At 37.5% G+C, this 24,789-nt stretch overlaps 1 protein-coding gene and 1 non-coding gene across 3 annotated transcripts in view; both read right to left on the bottom strand.

Moving 5' to 3' along the window:
* The window catches only part of BRMS1L (BRMS1 like transcriptional repressor), a 70,367-nt gene that overhangs the window by 10,734 nt on the left and 34,844 nt on the right, over nucleotides 1-24,789 (bottom strand). The window lies entirely within an intron of this gene.
* On the bottom strand, nucleotides 18,808-18,916 carry LOC144321376 (U6 spliceosomal RNA). Its single transcript, XR_013387044.1, has one exon. It is a non-coding gene; the product is annotated as a U6 spliceosomal RNA (small nuclear RNA).

The following is a 24,789-nucleotide window of genomic DNA, read 5'->3' as shown; positions in this document are numbered from 1 at the left end:
TAGCTTTGAAGATGGAGAAAGGGGCCACGAGCCAAGGAATGTGAGTGACCTTTAGACACTGAAAGAGACAACGAAGCCCATTCTTTCCTAGAATTTCCAGAAAGGAAAGCAGCCCTTGGTGATACCTTGTTTTAGGCCCAGTAAAACTCATGTCAGACTTCTGAACTACAAAACTATAAGATAATAAATTTGGGTTGCTTTAAACCTCTAAAGTAGTTTGTTAGCAGCCATAGGAAACTAATGCAATGTCTTTTTTCTTATCTGGCTGATTTTAATATTTTCTTTTTATCACTGGCTTTGGCAGATGACATCTTTACATGCCATACACATATCCCCATCTTTTCTGTTAGTTTCTGTGCACTAACAGAAAATGCAATTTAAAAAATTGTGCCACAGATATATACAGAACTTTGCATCTGAACGCAACTGAATACACATTCTTCTCAAGAGCACATGGAACTTTCTGCAGAGTAGACTACATCCTGGGTAACAAATCAGGTCTCAACCTATACCAAAAGATTGGGATTGTCCCCTGCACATTTTCAGACCACAATGCTTTGAAACTAGAACTCAAACACAAGAAGAAATTTGGAAGAAACTCAAACACGTGGAGGTTAAAGAGCATCCTGCTAAAAGATGAATGGGTCAACCAGGAAATTAGAGAAGAATTAAAAAGATACATGGAAACTAATGAAAATGAAGATACAACCATTCAAAATCTTTGGGATATAGCAAAAGCAGTCCTAACAGGGAAATACATCGCAATACAAGCATCCCTCAAAATATTGGAAAAAACTCAAATACACAAGCTAACCTCACACCTAAAGGAACTGGAGAAAAAACAGCAAATAAAACCTACACCAAGCAGAAGGAAGAGAGATAATAAAGATTCGAGTAGAACTCAATGAAACAGAGACCAGAAGAACTATAGAATAGATCAACAAAACCAGGAGTTGGTTCTTTGAAAGAATTAATAAAATAGATAAACCATTAGCCAGCCTTATTAAAAAGAAAAAAGACTCAAATTAATAGAATCATGAATGAAAGAGGAGAGATCACAACCAATACCAAGTAAATACAAACGGTTTTAAAAATGTATTATGAGCAGCTATATGCCAATAAATTAGGCAATCTAGAAGAAATGGATGCATTTCTGGAAAACCACAAATTACCAAAACTGGAACAGGAAGAAATAGAAAAACTGAACAGACCAATAACCAGGGAGGAAATGGAAGTAGTCATTAAAAAACTCCCAAGACACAAAAGTCCAGGGCCAGATGGCTTCCCAGGGGAATTCTATCAAATTTGTTTAAAGAAGAAATAATACCTATTCTACTAAAGCTGTTCTGAAAGATAGAAAGGGATGGAATATTTCCAAACTTGTTTTATGAGGCCAGCATCACCTTAATTCCAAAACCAGACAAAGACCCCACCAAGAGGGAGAATTAAAGACCAATATCCCTGATGAACACAGATGCAAAAATTCTCAACAAGATACTAGCCAATAGGATCCAACAGTACATTAAGAGGATTTTTCACCATGACCAAGTCGGATTTATCCCCAGGATGCAAGGTTGGTTCAACACTCATAAACAATCAACATGATAGATCATATCAACAAGAGAAAAAACAAGAACCATATGATCCTCTCAATAGATGCAGAGAAAGCATTTGACAAAATACAGCATCCATTCCTGATCAACACTCTTCAGAGTGCAGGGATAGAGGGAACATTCCTCAGCATCTTAAAAGCCATCTACAAAAACCCCACAGCAAATATCATTCTCAATGGGGAAAAACTGAGAACCTTTCCCCTAAGATCAGGAACACAACAGGGATGTCCACTCTCACCATTGCTATTCAACATAGTACTAGAAGTCCTAGCCTCAGCAATCAGGCAACAAAAAGAAATAAAAGGCATTCAAACTGGCAAAGAAGTCAAACTTTCCCTCTTCGCAGATGACATGATACTGTACTTAGAAAACCCAAAAGACTCCACCCCAAGATTGGTAGAACTCATATAGAAATTCGGCATTATGGCAGGATACAAAATCAATGCCCAGAAATCAGTGGCATATCTATACACTAACAATGAGACTGAAGGATGAGAAATTAGGAATCAATCCCATTTACAATTGCACCCAAAAGCATAAGATACCTAGGAATAAACCTAACCAAAGAGATAAAGGATCTATACCCTAAAAACTACGGAACACTTCTGAAAGAAATTGAGTAAGACACAAAGAGATGGAAAAGTATTCCATGCTCACGGATTGGAAGAATTAATATTGTGAAAATGTCAATGCTACCCAGGGCAATTTGCACATTCAATGCAATCCCTATCAAAATACCATGGACTTTCTTCAGAGAGTTGGAACAAATCATCTTAAGAATTTGTGTGGAATCAGAAAAGACCCCAAATAGCCAGGGGAATATTGAAAAAGAAAACCAGAGCCAGGGGCATCACAATGCTGGATTTCAAGTTGTACTACAAAGCTGTTATCATCAAGACAGTGTGGTACTGGCACAAAAACAGACACATAGATCAGTGGAACAGAATAGAGAACCCAGAAATGGGCCCTCAACTCTACAGTCAACTAATATTTGACAAAGCAGAAAAGACTATCCACTGGAAAAAGGGCAGTCTCTTCAATAAATGGTGCTGGGAAAATTGGACAGCCACATGCAGAAGAATGAAACTAGACCATTCTCTTACATCATACACAAAGATAAACTCAAAATGGATGAAAGATCTAAATGTGAGACAAGAATCCATCAAAATCCTAGAGGAGAACACAGGCAACACCCTTTTTGAACTTGGCCACAGCAACTTCTTGCAAGATACATCTATGAAGGCAAGGGAAACAAAAGCACAAATAAACTATTGGGACTTAAACAAGATAAAAAGCCAAAGAAACAGTCCACAAAACTAAAAGACAACCTACAGAATAGGAGAAGATATTTGCAAATGACATATCAAATAAAGGGCTAGTGTACAAGATCTATAAAGAACTTATTAAACTCAACAGCAAAGAAACAAACAATCCAATCATGAAATGGGCAAAAGACATGAACAGAAATCTCACAGAGGAAGACATAGACATAGCCAAAAAGCACATGAGAAAATGCTCCGCATCACTTTCCATCAGGGGAATACAAATCAAAACCACAATGAGATACCACCTCACCCCAGTGAGAATGGGGAAAATTAACAAGACAAGAAACAACAAATGTTGGAGAGGATGTAGAGAAAAGGGAACCCTCTTGCACTGTGGGTGGGAATGTGAACTGGTGCAGCCACTCTGGAAAACTGTGTGGAGGTTCCTCAAAGAGCTAAAAATAGACCTGCCCTACGACCCAGCAATTGCACTGCTGGGATTTACCCCAAAGATACAGATGCAGTGAAATGGCAGGACACCCGCACCCCGATGTTTATAGCAGCAATGTCCACAGTAGCCAAACTGTGGAAGGAGCCTCGGTGTCCATTGAAAGACGAATGGATAAAGAAGATGTGGTCTATGTATACAATGAAATATTACTCAGCCATCAGAAAGGACGAATACCCACCATTTGCTTCGACATGGATGGAACTGGAGGGTATTATGCTAAGTGAAGTAAGTCAGTCAGAGAAGGACAAACATTATATGGTCTCATTCATACAGTGAATATAAAAAATAGTGAAAGGGATTAAAGGGGAAAGGAGAGAAAATGAGTGGGAAATATCAGTGAGGTGACAGAACATGAGAGACTCCTAACTCTGGGAAACGACCAAGGGGTAGTGGAAGGGGAGGTGGGCGGGGGGATGGGCTGACTGGGTGACGGGCTCTGAAGGGGGCACTAGACAGGATGAGCACTGGGTGTTATGCTATCAGTTGGCAACTCCAATAAAAAAATACATAAATATTTATGTTAGCGCCACCTTCCACCCAGGGCCTGATCCTGGAGACCCGGGATCGAGTCCCACATCAGGCTCCCTGCGTGGAGCCTGTTTCTCCCTCTGCCTGTGTCTTTGCCTCTCTGTGTGTGTGTGTCTCTCAAGAATAAATAAAATCTTTTTAAAAATAAATGAAGGAAGGAAAAGAAGTATACATTAAAGCTGCTCCATGGGTATCAGTATTCACAAATCAATAATATAAATGTTTCTTTATATACCACAGAAAGACATCACATAGGCTATTTTATCTTAAGCTGGGCTAATAAATTCATTTCAAAAATAATGCTTTAATGATGCTATCTATTAATCCAACTAAATTCTATATTCCATCAGGATTATAGAATTATACTGTGTCTTTAAAGCTCCTTTTCTCTGAGAAACTCAAACTATTTTTATATATAATGAAATGTCACAGTGGTCCCAAGAATTTCATCAAGAGACAATAAGCATTCCCAAATAAACCCAATTACCCCCCACCCCACCCCCACATGCTAACATTGGGGAATCAGGTGAACTTTTTATTTTCTAACTAAAGAAACCTTGAGGATAATTTTAAATAATTAAGGGCTAAATGGTTAAGAGAGGGCATTCAGCTGTGTAAGTACAAAACAACTGAATTTTGGCAAACCAAGTTCATAATTTTAAGATGATTTAAGGTAAACTATGCCTTTGGGAAGAAAAGTAACTTTTAAACTTAAAAAAAAATTATACAAATCATATGTGTTCACTTTCAAAAAATTAGAAGAGGAAGAATATCCATCGATAATCCCACTGCCCAGGGTAATCTCTATTAACATGTTGTATACCTCTGTTGATCTGGATATTTTCCATTTGCCCCTCCAGATCCCCTCTCAATCTTGCCACCCTGCTCTGTGCCTAAGGAGACTGATCTATATGGATGTATCAAGGAACCCCTTTGCAGGCTGACTTCTGCTTGAGCTCAGTGAATGAAGAACACCGGTAATAGAGTAAGGGCAGGGAGGGAGAGGCCAAGACATTCATTTCTTAGTACCCACACTGTACAGTTGTTGTGGAAAGGCTACACGCCTTTAGAAAAGTCATAAATCCTGTCAAAAGGTGTTTCCACGTAGCTTTCCCTGCCTCACAGCCCCTTCCTCTAGCCCCTTCAGGCAGACCTGCAATGGTAAGAACATCCTATCCTCCACACCTTCACCAGCTCCCGATTCTATACCATTCCTTGTTGTTTCTCTATATCCTGCTTACACCTTGTAAATAATCCCTACATTGAACTCTCTCACATTACTCAAGTTGAGTGTGCCATCTGTATCCTGTTGCTACCTTGACTAAAACCTTTTATCCAGTTTTTAAACTACAAATTATATATTATAACTACATATAATATATATATTTATATACATACATTTGTTTTTACATGACATGCCAGCTATTATATTGCTATATTAGAATCTATACAAATCACTATTATTCAAAAATTTCAGTTTTCATTTTCTACTCTATACAGTGATGCAATAAATATCTATGTATATACACATATCTTTGCCTTCTTCTCTATATTATTGTCATAGGATACATTCTTGGGGGATCCCTGGGTGGCGCAGCAGTTTGGCGCCTGCCTTTGGCCCAGGGCGCGATCCTGGAGACCCGGGATCGAATCCCACATCGGGCTCCCGGTGCATGGAGCCTGCTTCTCCCTCTGCCTGTGTCTCTGCCTCTCTCTCTCTCTGTATGACTATCATAAATAAACAAAAATAAATTAAAAAAAAAAAAGATACATTCTTGGCAGTATTATTTCTGGGATATATAAATATGCACATATTTAAGGCTTTTGATATTACGAAATAGCTTTTCATATAAGCCATAATGATATTCACCTCCCCATATAGTGAACAAGAATGCCCGAATGCCCATTATCCCACCCACTCATTAACATTCTACCAAAACATTTTTGCAGAAGGAAAATTAACCTCTTTAATTCTATTGTATACACACCACCTAGTACTCTGCAGTGAAGCTATTCCCAAAGCCACCAAGTTGATAGCTAGATTGGCAATTCAAACATTAGCTCTTAATTCCAATTTCAGAAACCAAAAAATAGGGGGTTTTGGTATCTCCTCCTTTTCCCACATGGCCACAGTAAGTAGTCTTTTAGTCTATAAAACATAATTTGTAAACTTTTCTACTAATTTGTTGAAGTAGAAAAACCTATAAGTCCTAAACTAGGAAACTAGGGCAAATCTAGTAAAGTCCCTAGTTTCTTTTAGAGAATCTAGAGGAAAATGACCACACATTAAAATGTAAGCCAATTCCATAAAATGAATTGAATCCCATGGTTGTGGAAGACACCACAGTCCAATGTTATTAGGGGTACAAATGGGCAAAATGTGTCCCTCTCCCCCCACAGCAACTGTCTAATACAGGAAACAGAAAGAAGCATGAACAACACTAAAGATGGCTTTAAAAGAATGGGTTCTCTGAGGAATAAAAAGAAAAAGAAAAAAACCTCCAGCTAATCAAGAAAAAAGAACAGGGCAGCCCAGGTAGCTCAGTGGTTTAGCACTGCCTTCGGCCCAAGGTGTGATCCTGGAGACACCGGATCCCTGTATGGAGCCTGCTTCTCCCTCTGCCTATGTCTCTGCTCTCTCTCTGTGTCTCTCATGAATAAATAAAATCTTTAAAAAAATAAAAAAGAAAGAGAAAGAACAAATATATACAAAAAGTAAGGAATGAAACAGGCTATAATGATAGAGCTGAAAGATTCTTTTCTTTACAAAATATTGTCTATAACTTTATGCTAAAACTTTATATATATATAATACAGAATTTACTAAGAAATAAAAATGACAAGCATTATTTGATCAAATCAATATCTATAAAAGAAATGGAAAATGTTGTCAAAGAAGGCAGAAAAGACTATAGATTAAGAGCACAGTTTTAAATTCCGTTGCCCCATTGTCCTTCCGGCCTTGCGTAACACCAACTTCCTACCTCCTCCCACTGTCCTATGAGCTTTGCTGGAGAAAAATCACAGTCAAGTAGCTGGAAGCTACTATAGTTTTATGGTCATCAACCTCAAATGGGCTCTCTGCACTGAAAAGAAACTACAGAATTATGTTTTTCTAGTTGTCTTACTTTTCTCTTCTCCACACCTCTGTAACACAGATAAAAATCTTCTCTATTCTTCTCAAACTTCTGAGTCCTGCCACACATGCCCCTCCTCACTCGGCCCTGCAGAATCACTCAGCAGGCAATCTGAGGCAATCAGACTTCTGTTTTCATAGAGAAACAAAAGCCATCAAAAGGACCCCCTCCAAGTCCTGCCACCAGAACAATAACACAAATCTATCTATGTATGAATCTTCTTTCCTTCCCTCCTGTTTCAGAGGGAGAAGTGGCCTACCTCTTGTGACTTCTCAAGTGCCTTCCTCTACCCTGGATTTTCAAACTGCCTCACTCCACTGGCTCCTTCCCAACAGTCTTCCCACACCTCTCTTCCATGCTCCCTCCCTTTCTGCTCCCTTTCATTTCACAACCCACCACATCCTGACTATTTGTCCCAACAAACATCCCCTTGTCAAACTCCTCACTGACTTCCATGTTGTTGAATCCAATTGACACTTTTCAGTTCTTCACTTGCTCATCCCCTTGGCAGTATTTGATACTGCTGTCCATACCTTCTCATCTTCTGCCCACTTAACAGAGTTTTTATTTCCTATTTAGCTCATATCTCAACAGATATCTCTCCGGATTGAATTTCCAGTTCGTAATACAATTTGTGATGATGTATTGGTGCACTTATTTAATCAGCACAAGGTAGAAAAAGTTCCAATCCTGCCAAAGTAGGTCTCCTTCTCATCCCTGCACCCCAGTCCCCTAGTTTCCTGACCCAGAGATTAGGTCTATAAGCACCATGTAAGCCTGGAGCTGCAGAGCACCATCTTTCCCACCATAAAAAATTCTGCCTGCCACAGAGTGAAGCTACACAGAAGGAACCCAAGCTGAGAGATGGAGAAAGGCAGGTTCCTGATGACACTGTTTGAATATATGGGTCTAATTAACTCTACTTAATCTCTGGACCTTTCTAGTGATAAAGAATAATACATTTCTTTTTTTTTGCAAAGCTAGCTTGAATTGTTTCTGTTAATTATCAGCTGAAGCAGTCCTACCTAATGCTGAGGGAGTAGGTTTTAGAAATTTCTAGAACACAAAATTGACAGGGTTTCATGATTGATTGGATGTGGAAAGTCAAATTTTCCAAGTGTAGATGTAGGCGTGGAGGTGGGTAGATAGGGTCATAAGTCCAAGTCTGACAAAAAGGAGTTCACATTTCACAAAGTTGCCACATGTAATAGTGTGAGAAATGGTGAAGATGAGAAACATGTTAAGGGACCCAAAGCTAGTCATTGAGGGGGATATTCAAAAATAAGCAAAGTCTAGGAATCAGACAGTAAAGATTCCACAAACTTTTGGTCTTGAGTAAGCCTCAGGTTGGGTAACAGATCGGGTTAGCCAAGGGAATATGAGATATCAATTACCAAGAAAAATTCAGGGTTCTAGAAATAAATAGATCTAAGTCACACTGCATAGGTGTAGGGATAACCAGGTTTTGATAATCGAGACAAGTGAACACCCATGCAAAATAGAAAAAAGGGAAAGAAAGTGGGTTACGTGGAACAAGACTAACACTCACTACAAAAGCCTTAAAAATTATCTTAGAAGAACAAGGACAGTTTGTTCTCTGGCTTCTCTTGCAGCCACTACTGAAAGAAGGTAGCTCTGGGTACAAAGGAAAGCAAAAAGTAGTTATTGTCACTAATGTTAGGTGACTGTAATATAATCAATCTTATGAAGGCTGGGATAAGGGTATGAAAAGTAGATATATTGAGGTATTCTTACGAAAAAGATTAAATGAATAGAAAGTATAGAGAGATCACAGAAAAAAGATCATGTATATTTTGAAAAATAAAGCAAAGATAAAGCAGGGAAGAGACAGGAGAGCTCAAATGACTGTGGGCAAAAGCCCCAAATCAAGCCCCCAATCTAGTTTAACATTGATGCTGCTTTCCCTTGGTGAACACAAGAAGAACATAAAGTAAAAATACTGACATTAGAGATCCCAGAAGTTAGCCTCAGCTTGAATGTCTTTTTATATTAAAAGTGGGTAATTTCTGTCTTATAATAATTTATTGCACTGGTGGGGTATTTCTCTACACCCTGTGTGAAGAATGAATCCTGGTTCAATTTTGGCTCTGTGCTAATTCAAACATCCTTTCCTGTCTGTCCACCATTCAAAATGAACCTGAGGGCTTTACTTGGAATTACAGAAAGCTGTCAGTACTGTATTGCTGAGTTCCCCAAACCAGACAGTCATTCATAAGGGGCAGCATGAAACAAGGTGAAGGAATATAGGAACTGTCTGTCATTCACTGTGTGTTTACTTAGACAATTGAGCCCATGTTGAATTTGTCAATTAGAAAACATTTTATAAGACTTAGGGGAGAGAATTCAGGGGTAGAAGAGGTTTCTGATGAGTATGAGGCTCCTAAAAATACCTTAGGAACCAGAGCAAGACTGTTTGCTCATGATCCTCCAGACTCTCTGATGCACTTCCCTCAATCCATCCAAACAGGTATAAAAACAACCAGAAGTAACACAGACAATCCAAAGAGCTAGTTTATTTCTATTTGTTTTAACTGAATAATAAGAGTTGGACAAATGAATAAAGACCAATGTGTTCTCTCCTGCAACTAAAATATTCAAACCACAAAAACAAAAAAGTATAAAGCTACATCATAAAAAATATTCTCCTTTCATGTAGTGAAGAGGCAGCCCTGGGGATTTCCAATTCTTAATAGATGGGGCAGGTATAATTTTCCCTATTTCTTCCACGAACTACAACTGAAAACATATATAAAACAAACATAAGACACCGTAAGGTGGAAAAGACATGCAGATTGGCTAAAGGACTTAGGATCTGAGGAATTACCATGATAATTAGTTCCCTGGAGTTTTGTTTCTGTTTTGTCTCCTATATTCTCAGAATTGGAGCTGAAGAAGGTGGTAACCTGTTATCGTCTACGGATGCAGCCAGAAAAAAACCCCACAAAAATCTGCCCCCTACAGGCAAAGTACCAGTAAAGAGACAGTCTAGCAAGACAGAAAACTTCTAGATAATTACCACTCTACTCCAGCTAAATGACACAGAAAAGGCTGTGGTCCCATGCCAGGGAATTATGCTGAGTTTAAAAAGCCAAACCAGAAATTACATACCATATGATTTCATTTATGTAACATTCTTGAAATGACAGCTCACTCACAAGTTTGACAAGGTGCCTTACAATCAGAATGTCTTACACTCATCATATGGACCCTCCATGGGGCTGCTTGGGTGTCTTCATGACACAGTAGCCAGCTTCTCCCAAAGTGAGTGATCCAAGAGACAGCAAGGGAGAAACTACAATGTCTTTTATGACCAAGCCTCAGAAGTCACACACCATCATTTGGTAATACCCAACTTGGCTACACAGTGAGGGTGAGAGAGGACTACACAAGGATGTAAACACCAGTTGAGAGCACTGGGATCCATCTTAGAAACCAGCTATCACAGTAGAATAGAAAATATCAGAGAGCAAAACAAGAATCCTTAGCAAGAAATGTGCATATTGCAACAACCACTGCAGCCAACTACCATCATTGGTCTGAAAGATAGTGGAGCACATGTGATAAATACACACAATAGCTAAGAAAGAGTCATTCAATCTTTTGTCTGTTAGCATCGGTCTTGATTTCTGTGATCTGATGTTCAATCTGATCACCTTAATGTGAGAATTACTGTTGAATGTTCCCAGTTTAATTTTATATTAACAGAATTCACAGTTGGTTATGAGAACTAAGAAAGCATTTTTTCTGCTGTTAGCAAAAAAGTATTAGGATTTTCAAGACTTTTAAATGTTTCATTACAGACTTCCAGTAAGCTTTCTAGAAGGGATATTAGGAAATGTGAGATTTCTCTAGTATAATCATTGTAACACTATGGCAAAACTGGTACAAATTTTTCTTTAAAAGGATGGTTTTATTATTAGAAGAAAACAATTATAAAGTAAAAAAATAAAAATTCCAGAGCTGTATTCAAGTTCAAGTGCTGGATCTGGAGATTTAAAAAGTAATAATATTAAGGGGAGTCTGGGTGGCTCAGTTGCTTGAGCATGGGACTCTTAATTTCAGCTCAGGTCATGATTCTGGGGTCCTGGGATAGAGGCTTCGAGTCAGGTTCTATGCTCTGTATGGAGTCTGAGATTCTCTCGCCTTCTGCCCCTCCCCCCACTCACATGCATGCACTCTAAAATAAATCTCTAAAAAGAATAATATTCACTGCAATAATAAGTAATCTTAGACTTTATTAAACTACTTCATTAAAAAAAAAAAGATTTCTATTTTTAAAGTAATCTCTACATGCAATGTGGGGCTCAAATTTATAACACCGACATTGAGTCATGTGTTCCACCAACTGAGCCAGCTAAGTACCTCTAAACTACTTTATGGGTTTGTTTTTGTTTTTGTTTTTTTAAGATTTATTTCTTTGACAAAAGCAAGTACAAGCAAGGGGAGCAGCAGAGGGAGAGGGAGAAGCAGACTCTCCAACTAGCAGGGAGCCAAACATGCAGCTAGTTCCCAGAACCCCAGGATCATGACCTGAGCTGAAGGCAGATGCCTAACCAACTGAACCACCTAGGCACCCCTAAACTGCTTTATTTTTACAAAGAAACACTTATATGGAAGACCTAGTAATAAATGTTTTCTTTAAATATTATTTTAACAAATCTACAAAATCCAAATAAACATCTCAATTTCTAATAATATATGTACACTTTTTAACACCCTCAAACTTAACAATTCATTTAGAAACGATTCAAATTACCAAAGAAGGAAAAAATAGACACAGTTACCTGCCTGTGATGATTAATTTTATGCACCAAAGGGTGCCCAGATTAAACATTATTCCTGAGTGTATATGTGATAGTTTCCAGATGAGATTTGCATTTGAACTGGTGGACTCAGAAAAGTAGTTTGAACTCCTCAATGTGGGTGGGCATCATGCAATCCATTGAGGGCATAAATAGAACAAAATGCAGGGGGAAAGGGATTTGCCCCTTTTTACTTCCTGCCTCTTAAGTTGGAACAGTCTTCCCCTGCCTTTGGAATAGTCTTTATGCCATCTGTCCCCGTTTCTCAGGGCCTTTGGATTTAGCCTGTGCCTGAGACAGGGACTATCGGAACAAGCCGTAAGTGAAAAACTATGTACCTGGAGCGCTTTCTGTTGCCTGTCACCATCAAACCTTCGTCTCACAGAGAACAACCAGGATGCAGCGCCATATGCAAAGAGAACTTAAGAGACCTGGCTCCAAAAAAACACCAATGAGCTGCCTGAGTTGCCTGCCAATATCAACCAATCAGGATAGGTCCTTCTAATCAATCAAGGCCAAGCCCTTCCAACCAATCAAAATGAGGCCCTACCAACCAATCAGGACGAAGTACTTTTTTCTCTTTCCCTCATTAGCATATTGGACTGGAATGGGATAAAGGCAGAGTCTTACTGATGTTGCCGCAGGCTGTGTAAAGTACTTTAAATTGGTATTGTGTCTCCGTTTAGCTGGAGCCGGAGCCCTGCATGTCCTCTTGCCTTTAGGGCCCAGTAGGCAGTTTCTATTATTTGGGGCCCAAGGACCCACCTCTGGTGACAGGATTCCACCATTAGTTTTCTTGGATCTCCAGTTTGCAGATGGTTGGACTTCTCAGCTTCTGTAATGAAGTGAGCTAGCTCCTTATAATAAATCTTTTCCAACATAAATCCTATTGGTTCTCTTTCTCTGGAGAACCTTGACAGTTGTAGCAAAATATGTGCAAAAGAGAAAATCATTCATAGTGCTCCCCCCCCCAAAAAAAATACTCTTCTAGAATTGTGGAATATTGTGTGTTCAATTATTTATATAAATCAACCAAAAGATTTAAACTATACCTTTACTTTTATAAAATTTCATTATATCTTACAGTATTGCAATAAATTTAGAAACTTATTAGTCTTTAAGATGTCTACTGTAGATTTTGTTCATAGCAACACAAACATCATACATAGAACTTGAAAATTAAGATTCAGAATAATTCATCAGTAAATTATTAGTAAACTAAAATTACTATATCCTGGATGAAATGTCAGAGTAATAATATCCTTAAAATATGAGGGAGAGGAGTGCCTGGGTAGCTCAGTCTGGTAATCCTCGTCTGACTCTTGATTTCGGCTCAGGGTCCTGAGATTCAGCCCCAGGTGCCATCACCATCAAGTAGGGAGGGATTGGGGGTGGGGAGCTCCGCATCAGGCTCATAGAGCCTGCTTAAGATTCTCTCTCCCTCCGTCTCCCCCTGGCCCCCACACAAGCCCTTTTGTGCTCTGTTTCTAAAAAAAAAAAAAAAAAAGTAAAATAGTGTAGTAGTCCTCATCATATCCCTTTAACGTTCAGGTACAGTATTAGCAAAACTCATACAGATCATGGCAGGACAGTAGGCTGCTGTAAACTGAACCTAGTGATAGCCCCAGTCACAGCTGCTGTGCTGTGATTTTGATGTGTGCTATGTTTAATGGAACAGACTGACAGACTCTGGCATGTGGCATGTAGCCATTAATCTGGCAAAGGTAGTCTTTTATATCCTTATCAGGAAAAAAAAGATCAGAAGCAATTCAACACTCACTTGTACCAGACATTACACATTCATGGTCTTGTCCCAAGATTGTATTGGCTGACTTAATTCTCCTGCTCTCCATTTCAATATAGGTCAAAAGAATTTTCATTGCTTGGACATTACACAGAATACTATGCTGGTCAGTTATATTGGGGCATTTTATTAATCAATTCAGATGATTGGGGTGGGGGGCAAGTACTCTAAATGTTCTGATCAGGAATATGTGCATTAGAAAGTGGAAGATGACCATGAAGTGACTGGAGGAACTGCCCCATTAATAAAGTTACCATACTAAGTGAGACTGGATTAAAGGGTCACCCTGAGGTGTACTATCTAAGATAAAGAACACCTTACTGAATCTTGCATCTCCTATTAAGAAAGGCACAATGAATAGTAGCCATGTTCAGATTTTGGAGACCACGTACACATTTGAGAATACAACCATTGCTCAGATGACTCCAAATGCTGTCAGTTAAGAGGAAGGGAGGGGTCTGTGGCAGTCTTAGTCTGTGCTACAAACAGCCCTGGCATATAGGTTACAATCCAGCAAATACTGTGTGCTCAAAGTGTTTGTGGTAGACAAGGATGCTTTGCAGTCTCTGGCAAGTCTCAAATAACTTGCCTGACTATTCTGGAATAACAGCAGAAATTTATATATCATTTGAAATGCAGATTCTGACTTGCTATTGGGCCTTAGTAGAGACTGAGCACTGACCATGGGACAGTAAGTGACTATGTGACCAGAGCTATTCAACAGGAATTGCATACAGTATAAGTAAGTTGGGGCAGGGGAGACAGAAAGGACTAAGCAGATACAGAGGGCACAGATAAATAACACAAACATGTTGCCCACTTGCCTGCCTCTGTTGTACCAACACCTCTCTCAGCTCACATGTGTGGCCTAGTAGATGTTCCTTAGAGGAAGAAAAAAATTGAAGCCTGGTTCATAGATAACATGGTTGAGTATGTTGGTGCAAACCCAAAATCCACCTGGAAATAATTTTTTAGAACCATTTTATTGTAAAATAAAATGTGAAGACATAAAAATCATATAAAACAAATGTATAACCCAAGAAATTATCATAAGGCAAACATCACCCTAGTCAAGAAGTAGATCTTGCCAGCAGCTCTAGAAGCTGCTTCGATGTGTTCCATCCTAGTTACAACCCTTCTTCTCACATAAATAACCACCATCTGGCTTTTATAACAATCAATTCCTTGCTTTGTAAAAATAGTTTTGTCACCCAAAAATGCATCCCATCACACTATCAGTTGGTCTTGGCTGGTTTAAAAAAAATTATAACATCTTTTAAGTATCTCCTCCTCTGTAAGTTTTTCTATCCCTTTCATTTCACTTGTAGAGTTTCCCACAGACTGGACTTTGCTGATTGCATGTTCTTAATAAAACTCAAGATTTTCTTCTGTCCTCTGAATTTCTGTAAATTGTCAGTTGGATCCAGAGACTGGATCAGACTCTAGTTCAGAACCATAAGAGGCATATAATTCTGATTATCTATTTTATGAACTTAAAAGTCAATGATTTTTTGTGCGTATAGCCATTTATTAGAAATCGCCAAATGGTGATATGCAAATTCTATCATTTTGTTTGTTGGATTACCTTTATATTAACATGCTCATCTACTCTTTTATCACCAAGTTGTGCAATTCATATAAGAAAGCAGGATAGATGTTGGATTCCTTTCCTTTATCCATCAGTTTTCAAGATAAGGAATTGTTTCTTTGTCATTTCCAAAAATTACACACTCACATATAATCATTATGAACTCTGCAATTTAAATATTTTGATGGGGGCAGCCCGGGTGGCTCAGCGGTTTAGCGCCGCCTTCAGCCCACGGTGTGACCCTGGAGACCAGGGATCGAGTCCTATGTCAGGCTCCCTGCATGGAGCCTGCTTCTCCCTCTGCCTGTGTTGTGTCTCTGCCTCTCTCTCTCTCTGTGTCTCTCATGAATAAATAAATAAAATCTTTTTTAAAATGTAAAAAAATAAATATCTTGATGGGCTTCAATCTATTGTAATAATTGTCATTATTGAACTCCAATTGTCCCACCTTTGACTACTAGGATCCCTTTAAAGCTGGATCCTGAAAAACAAAAACAAAAACAAAAACAAAAACAAAAAAAAAAGCTGGATCCTGAATCATTTGACATTCTAGTAGTATTTGATAGTTTTCTTTCTATCTGGTAATATAGGACATTCTTGGCTAGTTTTGTTCATTTCTTGCTCAAATCTTAGATTTGACCATTTTTTTAAGAAGCTCTGGTTTCAATAAAAGAAGCTCTGGTTTCTTTTAATGAAAATTAAAATAAGAATTATAGATTGTACCACAATCTGGGCACAAAGGATGCTTATTGTTGCTGGGTTGATCACTGCTTTTAGGTCTGTTCAGCAGACAGAATTAAGAAACCTATGTAAAATATTTGTTGCATCCAGATTGAGAGTTCCAGTTGCAACTCAAGATTTATGCAGCCTCTTTTCTATTATCTTTGTATCTCTTTTCCATATGAAAATTCTGGTTCTCAAGAACATATAGGTTGATAAAATTAATATCTCATAAGTACTCACTTATTTTATCTCATAATACACACACAGTCTCGAATAATACTAATATTACCACCAATATGGTTACTGAAAACATTTTAAAAATTCACTCACTCTTCTATTCTTAAGATAGTTATACTCCATTTACTTTGTCAGACCATTACATACTACACTTTCTCCCTCTTACCCAGTGGTGTGCTAGAACCAGCTAATACCAGCTCATACCAGTCAATTACTAAAGATTTAGGAACTTTGCAAGTTGGTTTTTAATATTAAGTTATATAAACTTAACCACTACATATATTAAAGTAAAGGTAGAAAATATCAAAACTCATCAGTTCCTAATTACTTTGCTACATGCTACGACTAGCTAGGCTTTTCAGATTATTTACATGTGTTATATCTGCATGGTGGAAACTCTATATTACCATTTGTAATGGTAAGTATTGCACAAGGCTTCTCAACTCTGCATTCAGTGATAGCACATTGGTTGCCTGAAATCAGCCATAGTGGGAATATTCACACCACAGAAATTGGTAAATGATACAAATTAGGACTTGATTTGTTTTTTATGATTGTCCAGACTTTAAAAAGTGATGCAAAAAAAAGTTAATAATGCAAATTAAACTTAGAAGGATATAGTGTTTGTAGCCATTTTGAATAGCACCCCAAAAATGAGGAACTATTTGAAAACTATTACCCAATTCATCAAAGAGGTCACTTGCTGTCATTGATAAATGAGTGAACTTCTCTTATGCATCTTCATTGTTTCACATTTGTCTTACTTATTAACAGAAACAAAAATAGCAATCAACATTCATGTTAAAAGGAATTTCATTCAGGGCGCCTGAGTGGCTGAGTGGGTAGAGTGTCCAACTCTTAATTTCATGATCAAGACTCTTGATTTCATGATTTCAAGTCATGATGTCAGAGTTGTGGGATTGTCCTCCCTACTCTGTGGGAGTCTGCTTGAGATTCTTTCTGTCCCTCACCCTTTACCCCTCCTCCTACTCATGCTCACTCACTTACTCAATAAATAAATAAATAAAATCTTTATTAAAAAAGGAATCTAATTCATCAGTGACATGAGTGACTTCTTTGCTGAATCAGATCAGAATCATGCATTTATTCAAGTCGGATTTTTGTGACACAATTATTGGTGAGATAATTTTAAAAACTGGTAGTAGACTTTCTAAGAAATAGCATCTCACACTGAAGTTGTAGATATAGCTGAAAAATGAAGTGTTTTAATTTGAAGTTTATGTTAACCATATATTTCATCTTCATCAGTCATTATTTTGATGTCTGTCTAGTCATTTTTGATTGTGTGAAGATCATTCTCTTATAGATTCCATAGGAAGGACTCACTGGAATAATGCTCCCTGAGTTCTTATTTGTTGGCAACAATTTGTGCCCTTTATCTCTGAAGTTAGTCTTACTGAATATAAAATTCTTGGCTCACACTTTATTTCCTTAAATATCTTCAATATGCTAATTCATTTTCTCCTGGGATGAAGCATTTTGTCAAAAAAACCCAGGGATACCCTAATTTTCTTGTAAGTTACATGCTCTTTTTTCCTAGATAGTTCCCCAATTTGTTCCTTTTCCTTTAAGTTCAGTAATCTTACTAGAATGTGTCTTGTCACTGGTCCTTCTGATTCAATATCCTCAGTTATGCTTTCAGTGTGAAACTCAAATCTTTTTTATTTCAGGAAAATTTTCTTAATTAGGGTATTTAGTATTTGTTCTGTTTCTTTGCTTTGGCTTTCTTTTTCAAGGGTGCCATAATCCATATAACCAATCTTCTTTGTCCATCCAAGTATTTGTTACCTCCTCATCTGCTTGAATCTCTTCAATCCCATACTTAATTGATTTTTTGTTTTTTAATTTTCCTCTTTTCACTTTCTGTTTCTTTTAAAGGGAATATGTGATGGGTTTATTCACTCTTGTGTTCCTTCTTGTTTAGTCTTCACTTTTGAAATGATTTTTTAAAAATTTTTTTGTCCTTTGCCGAGTTCTGATGCCTCCTTTCTGAGTTTTTCTAATTATGATATATAGTAGATACCCCTTAGCTGTACAGAATCTGTTCCAAGATCCCCAGTGGATGCCTGAAACCACAGACTGTACCATCATATCTATATATTATATTCTTTCCTATACAAACATACCTATGATAAAGTTTAATTTACAGTTAGGTACAATAAGAGATTAACAGCAATAACTAATAATGAAAAAAATTATAACAATATACTCTAATGAAAGTTGTGTGAACGTGGTTTCTGTCTCTCAAAATATTGTATACTCTCCATTCTTATAATGACGTGAGATGATAAAATGTCTGCATGATGAGATGAAGTTAGGTGAATGATGTAGGCATTATGATGCAGTGTTAGGAGACTGCTGACCTTCTGATGATATGCCAGAAGGAGGATCATCTGTTTCCCCATCGCAGGTGACTATGGGTAACTGAAACCACAGACCATGAAACCGTGAATAAGGGAAAACTAATGTATTTTATTTTTTCATGTCTTGTAACATTTTCTTAATATCTTTTAGTTATTTTTAAATAGTAGATCATAGTTATTTTGGTTTTTTGTTTTTAAATATGGACTGCTTTGTGAATGTGCATGTCAGCCTTGTGTAGGAGCCATGCTAATTTTCTCCGTATGTCATTCCAATTTTAGTGTATGTGCTGCCTGAGTGAGCACAGTAGATCATTATTTTTATCTGTATTGTGGGCATGTCTTTCTAGCAGAGGAACATTAGTCTACTTCTTTTTCTCTATTATAATAATTTTGTTTGAGATTTGACTTTCATACTTTTTATTTTTATATAAAAATGGTTTTCCTGGGCATCTATACTAAGTACAGGAAACGTTCTTTAACATCACAGAGTTCCCTCTTTAATTATTTTTGTATGGTGCTCAATAATAAGGTAGCTTGTTTTCTGAGCTTTTCTTGGTTTCACTGCCAAGAAACCATACCCCACTTTAGTGCCATACCCCACTTCAGTCTGACCCTTCCCTTTTCTTCATCTCTGCTGTCTCTATCCTGCTCAATTTTAATTCCATTTCTTCTTGGAAGTGATTTGTCTATCCTTGGCTTTTTGTTCTTCCACATTTATTTCCAAAACAAGTTTATCAGTTTCCTTGAAAAATTCTGTTAGAATTTATTTTTTCCTATATTTAAGTATTTAAAAATTAAATGTAGCTCAGGATGCCTGGCTGGGTCAGTTGGAGGAGCATCCAACTCTTGATCATAGGATCCTGAGTTCAAGCCCCACATTGGTGTAGAGCCCATTTGAAAAAAAAGACAATTATATATATGTTTCATACATTGTAAGGGTAAATACTGTTTCAAGATATTTTTGTTTTATATGCATGTGCTGTACATGTGTGTATACACACACATGAATATATCAAGACGTGTATCTCTGTCAAAAAGTATGAAAACCACTGCCTGTAAGGCTACTTCAGCACTGATCCCCCCTTGGGCTTCCTCTTTTCATTTGGTGTTCATTTTTTTATTGACTAAACTAGACTTTTTAAAACCACATGCTTGGGATCCCTGGGTGGCGCAGCGGTTTGGCGCCTGCCTTTGGCCCAGGGCGCGATCCTGGAGACCCGGGATCGAATCCCACATCAGGCTCCTGGTGCATGGAGCCTGCTTCTCCCTCGGCCTATGTCTCTGCCTCTCTCTCTCTCTCTCTCTCTCTCTCTCTGTGACTATCATAAATAAATAAAAATTAAAAAAAAATAAAAAATAAAAAAAAATAAAACCACATGCTTTTATTTCTGGGCCCTATACAGATCTCTAGGGGAGAACTGCTGGTAGTGATGATGGAGTTTGAAAGGGGCTGGGAGAAAAAATGCACAGAGTTTCCTACCTCCCTTAAATCTCACCCCGTAGGACCAGCTCTTACACATCTGCTCATGCAGTCATTTGGGAACTGCAGCTGGTTTTTTAGCCTTCTCATCCCCTGCCAGACAGTCTAGGGGTTTGTAAAATTAGACAAGAAAACATAGAGAATAAAGAAATATTAGAAATATCTTCACTCTTAGGAAATCAGTTTGAAAGCAAATAGTCCATATTCCTCAGCCAAGGTGTTGGAATTCTGACAGATAAACCTCAAAGTGCCCTCTGCTGGCAGCCAGTATTAACCACCACTAATCAAGAATTATGAGCTACTGCAGATTTCACTGGTCCATATTTGCAAGAAGGTGATCACACATAGGGAGTTATATTTATATTCACTATTGTTTTCTCCAACTAACAAAATGGAATTCAAGCACTATTTAACTTATAAGTTAAAATAGCTCTAAATTATACAAGGTCTACAGTTTTGTTCTGTTTTGTTTCTACAAGTTTTCAATTATTAAAAACAAATCTAAACACTATTTGAAGAAGAAATAGACTAGTCATTTATCATTGTTGAGAACTGTTATATTAAAAATAATTGGGAAAAAAATAAAATAAAAATAAAAATAATTGGGACATTTTTATTATGAACAAGGTGTATTTCTGGAATAAATATATGCTGTATGTCTATGCTTCTAACTTTACATTTTTCCCTGGTCAAAACCAACAAACTCATAACTAATCCTCTTTCAGTCATTATGTGAAGTTTCTAACGGCCTAAAAGAGATTAAAAAAGAATAAAGATAAATTCTTGGATTTATAAAATTAAATTTACATTTACTGTGGTTAATAATTTATTACTATAGTACAGTCTTAAAAAATAAAGTTAAATTAAATGGAAGAATGAAATAATGTCTTGAAAATTCAAATAATCCATTTTAGTAATTTCTAAACTGGTACTCATGTATTAGCATAATTGTAGGAAGATATTTAAAATATCAACATCACTTATCTTGCTCACCAAAATTAACTATTTTGTATATTTACACACTAATGTATACAGTACTTGCTTAACTTTCTTCTAAAAGGATCATAGAAATTTTATGGTTCCTAATTTTCAAAGCTCTAATAATCTCATTCCTATGTACTGAGATCATTAAAACTTCACAATAACTTTGGGTATAACTCAATATACCAGTGACAGGGTTTACCTTCAAGAAAAGAGACTATGAAACAATCTAGTTTTAGATCTTTATATAAAAGATCAATAAAGTCATTTTCCAATATGAATTAATATTTATTAATTAGCTCTGTAAATTTTCTGTATTATCAGTTAGGCCATTCCTGATTAATAAGTCTAGAGAGTCTATTGATTATAAGTAGATCTTGGGTAAAAACACAACCATACAAAATTCTATTTTAAGAATGTTGAGGATAAAATCGGGAATGTGTGGGGCAAATGCTTAACCACAGGGTTATAAATTTAATAGACAAATAGAAGCTATCTATTTAATGCCACATCCCTTCAGAGGACTTTGAACTGTATTAAAAGTTGTAGTTTCCTTTTGTTTAATTATATACTTTGTTTCTATAGTAACTCTAAAGCGTATAATCCATTGCAATGTTCCTAAGCCTTTTACATGGTGACTTCTTTTCAGTGGGTAAACAGTAATAACAATATAATCCTTGTTTAGAACTTCATCTTATTCCTGAAGATCCCTTAATTAGTACGCAATAGAATTAAATGCAACTTCAGTCTCACTATACGATTTTGAATAATTAGAAGAAAAAATACAAATTCTAAACTAAGTGCCTAAGTTTTCTAGGAATTTACTGCCACCTTCAGGTTTTAATCAAAATGCATTAATACTATAGCTTTTACATTTCTAGGAGAGTCCTTGGTTAATGCAGTAGAAATATTAACATTATTTTCTGGTTCTGAAGCAAAGTGCTAACTTAGATTGCAGTACAAATGTCTTTCATGAGATGTGCTTTCATTTGGTCTTATCTTTTATGATTCTTCTACAACATGTAATTGAAAATCAAAGCCTACAGTTTATCAGTCATTATAACTGTAATTATACACGGGGAGCTCCTAGAAGACTATCCAAAATATACTTCAGGATCTTTTGGTTAAATCTAATGAAAAACCCTTCAACAAAAAAACTGACTTAAAAGTTCCATGTGTCAATGTCCTCCAGCCAAAGACCACCCTGAACTTACCTGGTTAAACAAGCTGGGCCTCCTGCTCACTGCAGTGAGAGAACATAGACCCCAGAAACTGTGGGTGGCTGAGAAAGAAGGTATTTCAAAAAGGACTTACAGGATTCTATTAGGAGATTTTTGGTAAGGCTCAAGGAAGTGTCCGGAAGTGGGGGCAATTTTGTGATTCGATATCTTGGTTAATCTTATTTATAAAACAGGAGGAATAAAGCAAGGCCAAAGATAATAATTGATAAAGAAGAAGCAGTCAGGGATCCCTGGGTGGCGCAGCGGTTTAGCGCCTGCCTTTGGCCCAGGGCGCGATCCTGGAGACCCGGGATCGAATCCCACGTCGGGCTCCCAGTGCATGGAGCCTGCTTCTCCCTCTGCCTATGTCTCTGCCTCTCTCTCTATGTGCCTATCATAAATAAATAAAAATTAAAAAATAAAGTATATTCAGAAGAAGCAGTCAGTCATGTTAGGGGGAGGTTTCATATTTTTGCAGACTGACCTTGTTTCTATCTATACTTAGACAAGCCTGTGAGGGGGAGAAGGGCTTGTTTTCGTCTCACTTCATCACAGTCGCAGAGTGGCCTAGTTTGATATTGGTGCTTTATAAGGTTGTTTATGTTCAACAGGACAATTCCAAGGCCTAGCAGTGAGTGCCAAGCATTTCCTAGCTTTTGCTTTCTCACATCTACATTTGCAACTCTACCAATATCCCCATTATTTTTATTCCTTGAATTTGTGCTGAAATTACAAGTTTATTATAATTTTTAAGATAAAAATCAGAATATGAAGCCCTAGTGATTGTGATAAGTGTTGCAAGGGTCAGAAACACAGCTCACAAAAAAAAGGTGGGGGGGAATTCATTAGAAGACTCATGTAACATAAGAAAGATCATGGTACACATGGACTGTGGGTCAGCTGGAAGCAGGAAAGTAAAAGCCAAGAAACTACCTGTCTGTCTTCCATCTCTTCAGCTCCCTGTTGTCTTTCTACACAGGGCAGGAAATGTAATTGTCTGTAGTCCTCAAACTTCGTTGTCTTCTCAAGTACAATATGGAAGGAAGACTGCTTCTGTTTCCACAGTTACAGCTTGAAAAATCCAGCAATGGGTTCTAACCAGGCCAGCCTGAGTTACATGCCTGCCTGGTCTCAACAACTGTGACTGAGACTGGCAGACCATAAGAGAAATGGATGCTCCTGTTGGGAGCCACATGGTTCAGGGAAAAGCCTTTCTTAGAAAAAGTGGAACTACAGTGCCCTGCAGGCAAAAGAATTGAGGCCCAGGAGAGAATAAAAAAAAAAAAAAAAAAAGAAGAAGAAGAAGAAGAAGGAAAAATCAGTTCTGGGTTTTAGAAACATAACATTTGCTATAAAGAAAAAGGGCAAGAAGCAAGGAGACCAATTAGGCCATCACAATCATCCCAGTAAACTATACTAAAAGCTTGAATTAGAGCAGCATCTGGGGCATGAGACAAAAGAGGGTGACTTCAGAAAATGTTTGAGTTAAAATCTATAGGACTTGATAATTAGATAGGGGCAGCTAAAATATATAAATAGCCATTATATAGGATTTATCACATAACAGCCACTGTTTTAAGCACATGGCATATATTAATTCACTGAATCCTCATCACAACCCTATGAAACATTAAGTATTATTTTCATTTTCAGATGAGGACATTATGAGGCACACAAAGGTTAAGAAATTGCCCACGGAATATAAATAATAGTGAAAGGGAATATAAGGGAAGGGAGAAGAAATGTGTGGGAAATATCAGAAAGGGAGACAGAACGTAAAGACTGCTAACTCTGGGAAACGAACTAGGGGTGGTAGAAGGGGAGGAGGGCGGGGGGTGGGAGTGAATGGGTGACGGGCACTGGGGGTTATTCTGTATGTTAGTAAATTGAACACCAATAAAAAATAAATTAAAAAAAAAAAAAAGAAATTGCCCACGGCCAAATTACTGGTGAGTGGCAGAGTTCACATACACTTAGTCTTGTTCTGAAGCCCATGAGTGTAGTCAGCTGCCATAGCTTCCCCAAGGCCTGAATGTGGGTAGATGGCAGCATGAATCAAGAGCAGGAACAGAGGAGGAATACAAGCAGGGTTGGGGGAAGGGATGTGAAGAAGAAATAGTACTTGGTTTTGTATGTGTTAAGTTCAAAAAGTGTGACAACCAGATGAGAATGCCCAGCGGGTTACTTGTCATACATAACTCGGGTGAGGGCAGAGATTTAGATTTGGGATTGTCAGAACATACGTGGTAGCTGAAGTCAATGAAGTGAGTGAAGACTTCTAAAAAGAGCTTGAATGAGGGTTATCGTACAGCCTGAAGGAAAAAAAATAAAGAGAAAGTAGAAGAATGACATTGAAAATTAATTACCAGAATCAGTGTTTCTGGTGATAAGGAGAAATAGGCACCATTGTATATGGTTACTGGGAGTGTAAAATGGGTACAATTTATTTGCAGGGAAATTTGGCAATATCTAGTAAATTCTAAGAATCCCCTACC

The sequence above is a fragment of the Canis aureus genome, chromosome 9 (assembly GCF_053574225.1).
Source record: "Canis aureus isolate CA01 chromosome 9, VMU_Caureus_v.1.0, whole genome shotgun sequence".
In the NCBI taxonomy this organism is placed as follows: domain Eukaryota; kingdom Metazoa; phylum Chordata; class Mammalia; order Carnivora; family Canidae; genus Canis; species Canis aureus.
This window is presented reverse-complemented; position numbering and strand designations above follow the sequence as displayed.